A 12795-nucleotide genomic window follows, 5' to 3' on the forward strand; every position below is an offset into this window, starting at 1 on the left:
AAACCTCTAGCTGGGATTTTTACTTGGGCAGCTGGTATAAACTCTGCCAGACTTCATGTGCTAGTTGTTGCTAACCTCACCCCCTTTCCCCATCACAGTCAGAGTCCCACTGATTGAGCCCGGCAGATTCCCCTGCAATCCCATGAGGCAAGTTCAGAGTAGTGACACTCACAGACCCAGAGTGACACACAGTGCTGGGGATGGCAGTGCTGGTTGTCCCTCCTGGGTTCTCTCTTCCCCCTTGGAGGAGCTGAAGGCTCCGGAAGTGCTCTCCCATCACGTGGTGTTGTGCTGGTCCGGGAGAGGGGCAATTCAGTCGACATGAATGCAGTCTTTCTTGGTATCTGTGGTACCGGGGGTACTTACCCCCATGTTCTAGGATTTCCTCGGTGAATTTGCTTGTTCTTAAATGGTTGTTTGTTGTTGTTCTTATGAGAGCAAGCGAAATTGGGAATGACCTCTGTCACTGTCTTGGTGATGCCACTTGTATATAGTTATTGTTCATTCATTTTTTTATTGTTGAACAATATCCTCATGTATGAACATAAACTATTTTACTGTGAGATCTTGTAGCACCTTCTGTAAACTGAGCTTTTGTTTGTTTGTTTGTTTTTTCTCTCATGGCCAATTTATTGTAAGGAAATCTTATTAGGTTGTAAGTATGGATTAAGGTAGAAGGGGCAATGCAGCAGGGTTATTTGAACCATCTGTTAATTCAACTTACTTGTGCCTGAAAACTTGCCTTGAACTGATATCTTTTATACCATTTCCAGTTAGTTGTGAATTGCTGCCCTGTCCCTTTGAAGCCAATGGACTGCGGGTGTAAGTGCATGACTTGGGATCTGCTGGTCCTCTCACCTGCACACCATAGGGAAACTGTGGTCTGATAGAGCAATGGAATGGATTTTTAAAGGTGCAACCAAAGGGCCTGCTTGGAGGTGATAGCCTGCAAAGATAGGGCACCATCTTCTCAAACACAGCATACAGCCTCATTAGAAAAACGAAAATGTGCTCTGTCTTGAGTAGTCAGAATACAAAGAACCAGAAGCAAGGACCGGAAATAGGAGTAGCTACATTTACCATCACTCTTGGTTATCCACGTGGGAATTTTAGATTTCCTGAACTTGGAACTGTAAGCTTATAGAGAGCCCAGTTCCCAGAGAAGGAATGCTTCCTTCAGATTCAGAGTCAGAGTCAGATTCTTGTCAAATTTTATTCCATGGATGCTATCTGATCACTGGTGGTTCCTCATTCTAAGAGACTAGCTGGCTAGAAAAATTCGCCATGTTGGCATTGGTAATTGACTTTCCCTCAGGAGAAGACAGAGCTTCTGTTACACATCTTCTGTAGAGAAGATTGTGTTTAGAACCCAAATGGTCCAGTGCTGTGTCCTTTGACACTTCTTTGCCCCATTCTGATGGTAAATTAATAAAGGGAGCAGCCAATGGAAGACTTGGTGAACAGAGGCTCTGAAGAAGTGCCTGTGTCACCCTACCACAAAGAGCACCTAACCCAGCAGAGGAACCAGTTGAGGGTGAATCTGGAATGATAAGCAGAGGAGAGAGACAATGAACATCAGAGCTTTGTCCTTGTAAATTTACGTAGAAGAGATAAACCAGAATCCTGGAGTTTTTCCCAGATGAGTGAACTTATGTAAACAGGTAGATTCAAGCACAGAAGTGTGGGCTTTAGTGGAGGCTGTGGTGAACCAGCCTGTGGTGAACCCAGATGCCCCACTTATTTCCCCAGCTGCTAGGAATGTTAACGGCTGACAACCCACAGCTGAGTTCCTGCTCTGCGTAGTTGTCAGCCAAAGACACTGCTCTGCTCAAGTTTATGTTTCTTCCCCAAAGGCAACTGCATTCAGTGACAGGTCAGCATGGAGGTAAAAATGCCCAGCTCTCTGGCATCAATCTGGGACATCTGTGAAGGCCAATCTGAATGCCAGCACTCCTACAGTTTTGACCCAGGCCTCTCCTGTACCGCCAGCATGTCAGTTCTAATCCTCCTGCCCAGTCCCGCTTCCCTTCCCAACAGTGACTTTCTGAGAGCTCTCATTAATCTATCTGAAGGCAGATCTTTTCATTAAAGTCTGCTCTTTGGGATACCTGAACATAGACAATGTCCTACTATCTTTTACATTTTTATATAGGTGTATGCTTTCTCACCCCTTTTTTTCTTTTTGCTTCGGTTTTTAAAAACCCATTTCTTAGTTCAGAGAAAAAAACGAGAACCTCATTTTGTTCTGTTCTCAACTGAACTCGGTCTGCTGTTCAACTCGTCCTAATTTATTCAGTTCAGATATTTTCTTTTTTATTTGCAGAATGTTCATGGTCTTCTTACAGATTTGATTTCTCAAATTTTCTACCATTTGAGCTCTTTTGTTTCTCTTTTTCTCTACTGTTTTTAATATATTAACCATAAGTGTTTGAAAGTCTTTGTTTGTTAACTCTGCTATCTGGGTCATCTCCCCTCTGCTTTTTTTGGTGAGAGTCAGTAATTTTCCCTCATCTCTACATTTCTAGGAATTTCTTTTTTTTTTTTTTAAAGATTTTATTTATTTATTTGACAGAGAAAGATCACAAGTAGGCAGAGAGACAGGCAGAGAGAGAGGAGGAAGCAGGTTCCCTGCTGAGCAGAGCGCCTGATGAGGGGCTTGATCCCAGGACCCTGGGATCATGACCTGAGCCAAAGGCAGAGGCTTTAACGCACTGAGCCACCCAGGCGCCCCTCTAGGAATTTCTTAATACATGTTGGACGTTGTATGTAATAGAATTCTAGAGGCTGCAGATGATACTGTTTTCCTTTGTTGGTGAATAGAATGAGGGTTGGGACACATGAGTCCAATCAGACATTAATCAAGGTTGGTGCTAGGTTTCAGTATTAGTAAACTCATTTCTGCTTGACCCCACTCAGATTTGCTGTGCTTTCCTTCTCCCTGCATTTTTTTTTTTTTAATATTTTATTTTCTCTTTTTAATGCATGTGGTTTTGGTTCCGTGTCTCAGTTTTGGAAGAAGACTCCAGAAAATTCAGCTTCTGCCTTTTAGAGATAATCAGCCCAGCTCTCCAGTTTCCTACTTGGAATTCTTCAAAATATGGAGATATCCTTGAAGGTGAGACGGTATGTTTGAATTAGGCCACTCCTATTCCTCTAAGACTCCCGGAAACTGCAATTTACACTTTGGAAGCTTTTGGCTTAGTTCCTCTTCTTCCGGTATAGCCCCAGAAGTTAGCAAATGGTCTGTGACGAATTGGTTTCCAACTGGTCATATCGGTGTGTCAGACCCACTCCCTGTTGGACTAGCTTCTCTTCTCCAGAGCTTGGGCTCTGACTGACCAAGCCGTTCTTGAACAAAAACCTGGAATCAGAAAGTACCCACAGAGGAAAGAAAGATAAACATCCTTGCTCACATAAAAGTGAGGTCTCTAAAGCTTGAAAAATATCTTTATAGTTTATCTGGCTGTGTCCCGTTTGCAGCAACAATGCTTTCCTGTGCTGGCCTATTCTGTTCTAAAACAGAAGTTCCCTTATCATTACTTTTTGATTCCATCAATTAAGAATTGTTAATATTGTGGTTTGGTAAAGTCAAGCTTTCAATGATTGCTATGTTCGCCATTTTCTATCTGTACAAGTCATTTTTCATCTTAGCTTTCCTTCTTAAATCAATGTGTTAAAGTACATTCTTTAGAAGTTCCTTTAATGAGCTTTTGTCAGTGGTAATACTCTTGCTAAGTGTCTGCGTAAAAGTGGCTTTAATTTGGGGTGCCTGGGTGGCTCAGTGGGTTAAGCCTCTGCCTTCAGCTCAGGTCATGATCTCAGCGTCCTGGGATCAAGTCCTGCATCGGGCTCTCTGCTCAGTCAGCAGTGAGCCTGCTTCCCCTTCTCTCTGCCTGCTTGTGATCTCTCTCTCTCTCTTTCTGTCAAATAAATAAATAAAATCTTAAAAAAAAAAAAGTGGCTTTAATTTATCCCAGTTCCCAAAATGCGGTTTAATTGGATATACACTGAAAATTATTTAATCTCTTTGCCTTGAAGATTTAATCCAATTCTCTCTAGCCTTCCATCACTGAGAAATATATTGTTGGTGTAAATGTAAATTCTTTCTAAGGGTTCTGTCCTTTCTGTTGAACTTTGAAGATTTTCTTTTGTATTTGGTATTCTTCAGTTTCTCTGGATGGGTCTGATTGTAGGTTATTTATTTGTTTATTTATTTGACTTTTTTTCCCCTTTGCTTAGGATGTATTTAGCTTTTTTTTTTTTTTTAAGATTTTTATTTGTTTGACAGAGACAGCGGGAGAGGGAACACAAGCAGGGGGAGCCAGAGAGGGAGAAGCAGGCTTCCCACCAAACGGGAAGCCTGATGTGGGGCTTGATCTCAGGACTCTGGGATTATGACCTGTGCCAAAGGTAGACGCTCAACCACCCAGGCGTACCCTGTATTTAGCTTTCTGAATCTCAAATAAGAGTCTTTTATCAATTCTGGAAATTTCTGTTATTATGTTTGATTTTATGTATGTCTTGCTAGCTCTCTTTCTAGTAGTCCAGTTAAATGTTTATTATATTTTCTCACTTTATTATCTGAATCTTTTATTCTCTTGTCTGTATTTTGCTGCTGCTTTCCCCTTCCCCCCAAGTTTTATTTGGGATAGTTTCTTCTGACCTTCCTACCGGCTTACTGGTTCTCCATTTAGTTATGTTTATCCTGCTGTTAAGTCCATTCAAAGAGTTTTAAATTTCAAGAATTTCTGTTTGGTTCTATTTCTAATCACCGACATCAACTTTCATAAGCCTACTTTGGAACATCTGAATCTAGCTTACAAATTTCTTAAAGTTTCTCTAATATTTTCCATATTTTTTCTGTCTTTGCTATATTCTAAATATTATTTTCATTTCCTTCAGTTCATTTGTTCTCTCTTCAGAATTTAATTAGTGTCTAATCTGGAGTTTCTAAATTCAGTTACTACATTTTAATTTCTAGAAATTATATTTGGTTCTTTCCAGACCTGCGTGGGAAATTTAGAGATTCTGTTATTGCTTAATTATAACTTTACTATAGTGTTTTATTAATATAAACATTTATCATCTCTCTGTGGCAATTCTAATATTTGTAGCTTTTGTATTTCTGCTTCTGCAATATATTGCTTTGGCTCTTTCATGCATGTGGCTTTTTTTTCCTTTTGTGGTTTGATATTTTTATTTGTAATGTAATCCTAGAATTGTATCTTTGAGAATATTTGATCTTAGATTTAAAATTTGTTTCCAGAGGGAAATTTTGTGCTTCATCTGCAATGTACCTGAGAGCTTTAACAATCTGGGGACACTCTAACTTTTTTGCTTGAGTTTCTTTCCCTTTACTATACCTATTAGTACTAATTTCAGCATTATAGTCTATTGAAGTCAGGTGTTCCTATTATTTTTCTCAGAGGAGCAAGGTTTTTTTTAATCCACGCCATCCCGCCCAGTTCAGTGATTATAATAATCAAAATTATTAGACTAAATGTAGTTAAAAATAAGCCGCAAAATTTCAGTGGCTTAAGAAAATGATGGCTTATTTTCCTTATGCCAAGTCTGATGTGGAGTGGGCCGTCTTCCCACATTTTTTAACTTTAATATGTGGAACACATTACCTCCCAAGAGCCAGGTCTGGAAAGAGAGTACATTATTTCCACCCACATCCTACTGGCCAGATTGCTGTCACACAGCCCCAAACAAACTGCAGGGAGCCTGGGAAAGAACATCTTCCTCTGTGCCCAGGAAGAAAAAGGTTATGATGAACGTATAATATTGTCTCAGTCAGGGGCGCCTGGGTGGCTCAGTGTGTTAGCCTTTGCCTTCGGCTCAGGTCATGGCATCGGGCTCTCTGTTCGGCGGGGAGCCTGGTTTCCGCCTCTCTCTCTGCCTGCTTCTCTGCCTACTTATGATCTCTGTCTGTCAAATAAATAAAATATTAAAAAAAATATATTGTCTTAGTCACATCCACTGGGGTCAAAAGACATTCAGGCATCCAGCACTATGTGAAGGTCTCCATTCTAATTTCCAACTTGCAGACTTAGGCTTACTTTTTCTTTATTTCTTTTTCTTTTTTTCTTTTTAATGCTTTCCTAAATCAGGCTTGTGGTCAGTTAAAATCAAAGTCTTAGGGGATGCCAGTTTTAGTGTGTCTAGGCTTGCTGGATTTGTACTTTGTTGACAGTTCTGAAAATTTCCCTTATTTTTCTGCCAGCTCATCAATACATTTTTTTAAACATTTCTCTTAAAATGTACATTTTGCACACTATTCTTAGGTATTCTGGACCAGGAGGCTTTCTTAGAACAGCTAGTCTAATGTGTTGCAGGAAATGGAAGTCAAGTTCAGCTTTTGGGAGATTATTCGGGCCCCAGTTGATAGCCTGTATTGCAGTGTGGTTTCTCATAGCGAGGAAGAAACTGGGTGGTTTCTTCATTTTGAGAGTCTGAAATGTTACACCTACAGGAGCAGATAGCTGTTCCTGTTCCTTAGTATCCATATCTTTCTTAATTTTATTTCATATGAGAAAGCCAAGTTACTCCCAGACCAAGTTGTTTGAATTAAATTTCCAACAAGCTGCTTTTAGCCAGCTTGCAATTAGACCACTACAATATCACTTTTCTCATTTCTTCCTTTTTAAGATATCCTTCAGGAAGTTATAGGGACATTCAGTCTAAGGGGAAGAAGAACTGGTTTGATAACACCACATAACTTCATAATCACCCACATTTCAATTAAAATGAGGTAATATGGGGATATCAAATGTTGAATTATAGTTAGTGTATTAGCATTTTCTTATTTTTAAAAAAGTTAAGTAAAGCTCCCTCATCAGTAGGAAACACTGAAGATTTATGAATTAAGGTAAGTGGTCCAATCCAAGATTATTTATTGTGAGTTGTCATAGTTGTAGATCATAAAGTAATCTAAATGCAGTGTTTAATTACTTAAAAAATTAAAGTGATTAATATGGCATAGTCAATGTTGTTTAAGCTCAGTGGGTATTAACCAGAACTATATATTCTCATATAGTTTTGAACTAATTTCTGTTGTAAAAAATGGGTTAAAATTACTTTTGCAAATGTTTACAATCCTTAGGAGGCAATATCAGATTGAGTTCCATTTAGAATTTTAAGTCTAAATTACTGTAATTAATTCAGTGATTGATAAAGTCTCTTGTGTTTTTGTTATAACATTTCTAAAAGAATCTCAGTTTGGCAACATTAGTTAAGCAAAGTTTTCCATTTTTATGGGCTGATTTCATGAACTTCATCATAAGCATTTGCTCTAGTTTGGAATCAGTACCATATAGAGCAGACCTAAAACTTTGTCAAATTTTTTTATTCATACATCATATCTTTTAGCTCTTCAAATGAAAAGATTGATATATCCTAATTGTTAAAAACTACTTTCTATATTGCTTTTTTTAGTTTACTTTTCTTTAAGTTACCAAAAAAAGTTGATGTTATAAACTTCTTTAAACTTACCTTATTGTAGTTTCAAATTGTCAAATTCATGACCATACATCAATACTATTGCCACTTTGGTTATAGAATGTAGTTATTGATTTTTAAATGTAACCATTCTTAAAACATTTTCTTGTGTTTTAGATTTGATAGGCTATATTCCCTCATTTCACTCATTTCTTTCCATGACCATATGGGTGGTTGCTTGGATAAGACACAGCAGCTTATAAATAATACCTGTAAGTCCAATGAAAAGAGAACATGTATTAGTGTTTGCATTAAAAAAGAAATCCTGTTCTTTGGCCTTTGTGCTGGTTTTCCCTCAAAAATTGTTTTTGTGCTATTCACAATTCCAGCATGGTTTCCAATCTCCATCATGTAAGTCATAGTCATTACAAAGGGGAAAGAATGTCTGCTAAAGAAAGATAAACTGGTGATAGCTAGATATGGAGTATAAGTGCCATGCAGCACAGATAGGAAGGTAGAGGATTTGAGAAAAGGATGACAATGTTTGAATTGGAAAGGTCAGGAAAGATCCAAGGAAAGATCCAAGGACTTGAAATGGTCTATTATAGTTACTATACTTTTTTTTTTCATGTTAAGACCCAAGCTTCTAAACATTTTATAGGTGATTTTATTTCTTCTTTTGTAGGGTTATTTTACTAAGTTAATTTGGCAAACGAAACTTTTGTTTATACCTTAAGCACCTGGAAAAACACATCCTATAATTTAAGTAGGTAGATTTTTATATCTTAAGGCAAATCTTATCAGTCGATCCCATTGAGATTCTTTAACCAGAGAAATTCTTCTATAACTAAAATTTTGTAAACAATATTTGTATATTCTTGGAATTCATGCATTGACCCCTGGTTAAGAACCTATGCTTAATATATTATAATAATCCAGTATTAACGGAATCAAGTTTGAAAGTCTAAAGAAAAAAAAGTAGACTACGATGAGAGTAGATTATTCATTTAAGTAGTTTCTACCATCTTCCCTGTGTCTTTCTGTAGCTTTGTGTTATTATTCTGATTTTAAGTATTATAAACTGGACCCCATGTATTATACACCCAAGATGAAATAAAGTATATAGGAAGCCGGGTAGGTTAATGAGTTCTCTAAGGCATACTAAGGGTGGTCCAAGGGGTAAGTTTTCAAAGGGAGAGGGGTAAAGAGAAGGAGGCCAGAGATGGTTTCCAGAGATCTGGAATAACTACTCTTTGATGAGAGTCATGTATATTAATCTGTTTGGGCTGCCATAACAAAGTACCAAAAACTGAGTGGCTCAAAAAATAGAAATTTTTCTCACAGTTCTGGAAACAAGAAGTCCAACATCAAGGTTCAGGTGATTCGGTTTTTGGTGAGGACATTCTTTCTGGCTTGTAGATAGATGCCTTCTTGCTATCCCACCATAGCCTTTCCTCAGTGTGTACATGGAGAGAGAGCTCCCCCTCTGGTGTCTCTTCTTATAAAAACATTAATCCTATTGGAGCAGGACTCTACTCTTTTGATGTCATTTAACTTTAATTACTTCCTCGAGGCCCCATTTTCAAACACAGTCACCCTAAGTGTTGGGACTTCAACATAAGATTTTTTGGGGTGCAGGAAAAGACATAATTCACTTCATGATACTCTGCATCTCATAGTAAACTTATAAACCAATAAGGAGTAGTGAAGAGTGTTTATCAAATCAACTTTCTGAGCCACCTTTGTTCAACTCATCCAGCCAAATGCAGGTTCAAGAGTTCCACTTATGTATTTACTGAAACAAAATTTCTAGGATTTGGTCAAAAATCTCAATAAGACAGGTGACTGATTTGCATACCAAATTCTGAGAATCAGTAACCTAAAATACTTAGTAAGAGTTGCTGCTAGGGAAAATCAGTAGTTTCCACCAGGGAGATGATTTTATTGAGTACTTATGAAACTTATATAAATAAACTTATATATAAACTTATATATAAATATAAGCTGAATAAGTACTCTTTCTAAAACTTTTCTTGTACTCAAACAGTGAAAATCATGTTTGTATCCTCTCAGTGTGCTATGAAGTTTAGCAATGTAGATTAATTTGATCAAAGCCTTGTTGTTTGAACCCATTTAAGAAAAAGAAAAGAAAAGAAAACCTTGTCCTTTGCTGTTGCAGTTGGCATAAACTCCAAGGAGTAATTAGAATTTAGTGAAAAATTTTGAGAAAGGTAACAGATTTCTTATTGTGTAAAAGAATCCCAATACATGATTAAGAGAAACAAAACTTTCCTTTGCATTTTAAATATTCATCTCAAATTGCCAAATTTACATGTGGGGAAGATGAAGGGGAAACCTGTTTTTTATTTGGTGGATTGAATACTGCTCTGTCGGATGTCCAGGGGCAAAAAAATCAAGCAGGAGAAATAAGCTGCTATTTGCAAAGTGTTAAAACAACAGCCAGATTGTTTCTTCTTCACTTACTGTGCACAGTATGGGCTGGCACCACTGTGGTAGCTTAGAAATCTCAAATGCTGTCAGGAAAAACAAACCCAACCCTCCAGACAGAATAAAAGGGTGAAAATGCAAGCAAGGAGGAAGACTAAGAATTTATCTGCAGTTAACAAAAGAATGATATATTTGCTAGCAGAACGGTGAAAACTGCTGTGTGAGAAGGGAGTGATCTTGGGAAACGTCTTCCATTTTGCTGTCTTCATTCCTCAGTGTAGCATAAATGTTGATTTAATTAGCAGTGAATTCTTTGAAGATGTAAAATTTCCTTTAAGACCCGAAAGCCTATATAGCTTACATGATGTTTTGATTTGAAGAGTTCATATATTTCTTAGCTATTTATTGAAAGAAATGTTTTATGAAGTTTTTTTGTTTTGTTTTTTAGTGAAAACTGAGTGAATGGAAAGAAAAGAAAAAGGAAATTATCTTTTATTACACTAAACTAGTTTTAAGTTGTTTACCTGGAGCATACCACAGGGCAAATATTTCTTGTGGTAAATTATCTCTCTGCCTCCCTTTCTGTCTCTCTTTTCTACATTAAAAAAAAATATATATGTATATATATATATACATATAATCTCCCTGGAGATTTCCTTGTGAAGCAGTTGTAATATCTACCACCACTACGGTATGGGCAATTTTAGCATGAACGCAGGTTTAAGTTGCTAAAGATATTCTGATCACAGTTACTGGAAAGGTAAACTCTACCAAAAAATTAAATAAATAAATAAATAAATAAATAAAAGAGACAGACAGAGAGAAAGAGACAGAGACAATTTAGTTTTACTGAAAATGTAAGTCATTTGATTGAAAAAAAATAATCAGTTTTTTTTTTTTTTTTCTGTTGTTTGGTTGGTTTCCTGCGCTGCTTTGTTTTCCTTTTTTTACTTAGTGTAAGACAGATTTTATCCTGATCATTTTTATAGCATTTTCAGGGAGGTAGGTTTGTGGTGAGGATCCATCTTTTCCTCTCAATTAAGAGTGCCTCACACTGGTTTTCTTCTGTAAAGTTTTAGTACATCATGTGGTTTAACTTAAAAATTAGAGATTAAAAAAGGGTTGGTACTACTCAGAAATATTATCTGTAAATACTTCTGTAGAAATGTCTTGATAATAGACTTAGTTAATTAATAAATAATTCATCCTAAACAAAAATAAAACATTAAACTGAGTAAATTTCAAAGATCTTATTGGCTTTTTTCAATGACTTATGGTCTGAGCAGCTTCTTATCTAGGAGAAAGAAAGATGTTCCAAGGAGCTGTACAAATAAACTTTCATTGGCAGAAGTGAGTTAGGACAAGGAGGCAAAAAGTAGATTGGTTCTGTCAAAGTCACTTTCCTTTTGGAGATGACAGGGTCTATCAGGCAGCTTACCTAACTAGTGCTCATCATTATAATTAACTTTTGGTTTGGTGATGTGGGTCTTAGTATAAGTGACTCCATTTTGAGCCTGTTGTCTTGTTTTTAAACATTCAGGAACTAGAGGCATATTAAAGAGTTTTAGCTACTGGATGTCTTATCTGGGGTATGGGACAATCATTTAAATTTTTATACTATTGAGATACTTAGAAAGGGTTCTTCTTTTAGCAGTAACTTCTAAACGATGAGAAAGAAAAAAATGGGAAAATGGATTTAAAGTTAATATACTGGTTAACAACACAAGTTCACATAGCAATCCTGACTATGTTACCATTAGCATAAGATTCTAAGCTTAAGGACTTAGTAAAAGTTGTATAGTTAATTTCTGTGAATAGATGCATACACTTCAATCCTTTTCATCCACTAAATCAGCTAGCAGTAAAGGGAGCTGGTTTAGAAAAGGGAAATAACTCAAATGATCTCATTATTTTAGCATGAATATATACTTCATTGTTTCAGCAAAATTATTTTGAAACGAGGTTATCAAATATTTTTGTGTGTTCATGTTCGACTAACTATTCCTCGTTATACTTTTTTTTTTTTTTAAGATTTTACCCATTTATTTGACAGAGAGAGATCACACGTAGGCAGAGAGGCAGGCAGAGAGAAGGGGGGGGACAGACTCCCCGCTGAGGAGAGAGTCCGATGTGGGGCTCCTTCCCAGGACCCTGAGGTCGTGACCTGAGCCGAAGGTAGAGGCTCAACCCACTGAGCCACCCAGGTGCCCCTCCTCGTTATACTCTTAACTAGGAAGTGCAGATGCTCCAAATGAGTGATAATGAGTGAGTGAATAAATGAAGCCTTCTTAAATATCCGAAGGAGAAAAAATGTATAGCTGATCCTTGAACAATGTGGTGATTAGGAGCACTGACCCCCCACACAGTTGAAAATCTCAGGATAACATTTCACTCTCCCAAAACTTAGCGACTAATAGCCTACTGTTGACTGAAAGAGTTACTGATAACATAAGCAGTTAATTAACAAATATTTTGCATATTTTATGTATTATATATTGTATCTTTTAATGAAGTAGCTAGAGAAAAGAAAATGTTATTAAGAAAATCATAAGGAAGGGGGATGCCTGGGTGGCTCAGTCCATTAAGCCACTGCCTTCGGCTCAGGTCATGATTACAGAGTCCTGAGATCAAGTTCTGCATCAGGCTATTTGCTGGCCAGGGAGACTGCTTCTCTCTCTACCTCTGCCTGCTACTCTGCCTGCTACTCTGCCTGCTTGTGGGGTCTCTCTTTCTCTCTGACAAATAAATGTGAGGATGTAATGCAACTTAAAAAAAATGAATGAATGAATGTAAATAAATAAATGTAAAATGAGAAATAAGCAATGATATGAGCTTTCAACCAGTGTTGGTATAATTTGTTTATCAAGTATTATGTGGAGTGTAACTGAAAACTCTGGGATATCAGGA

This window comes from Mustela putorius, unplaced genomic scaffold (genome assembly GCF_011764305.1).
Source record: "Mustela putorius furo isolate JIRA1106 unplaced genomic scaffold, ASM1176430v1.1 tig00000640_pilon_pilon_pilon, whole genome shotgun sequence".
Classification (NCBI taxonomy): Eukaryota; Metazoa; Chordata; class Mammalia; order Carnivora; family Mustelidae; genus Mustela; species Mustela putorius.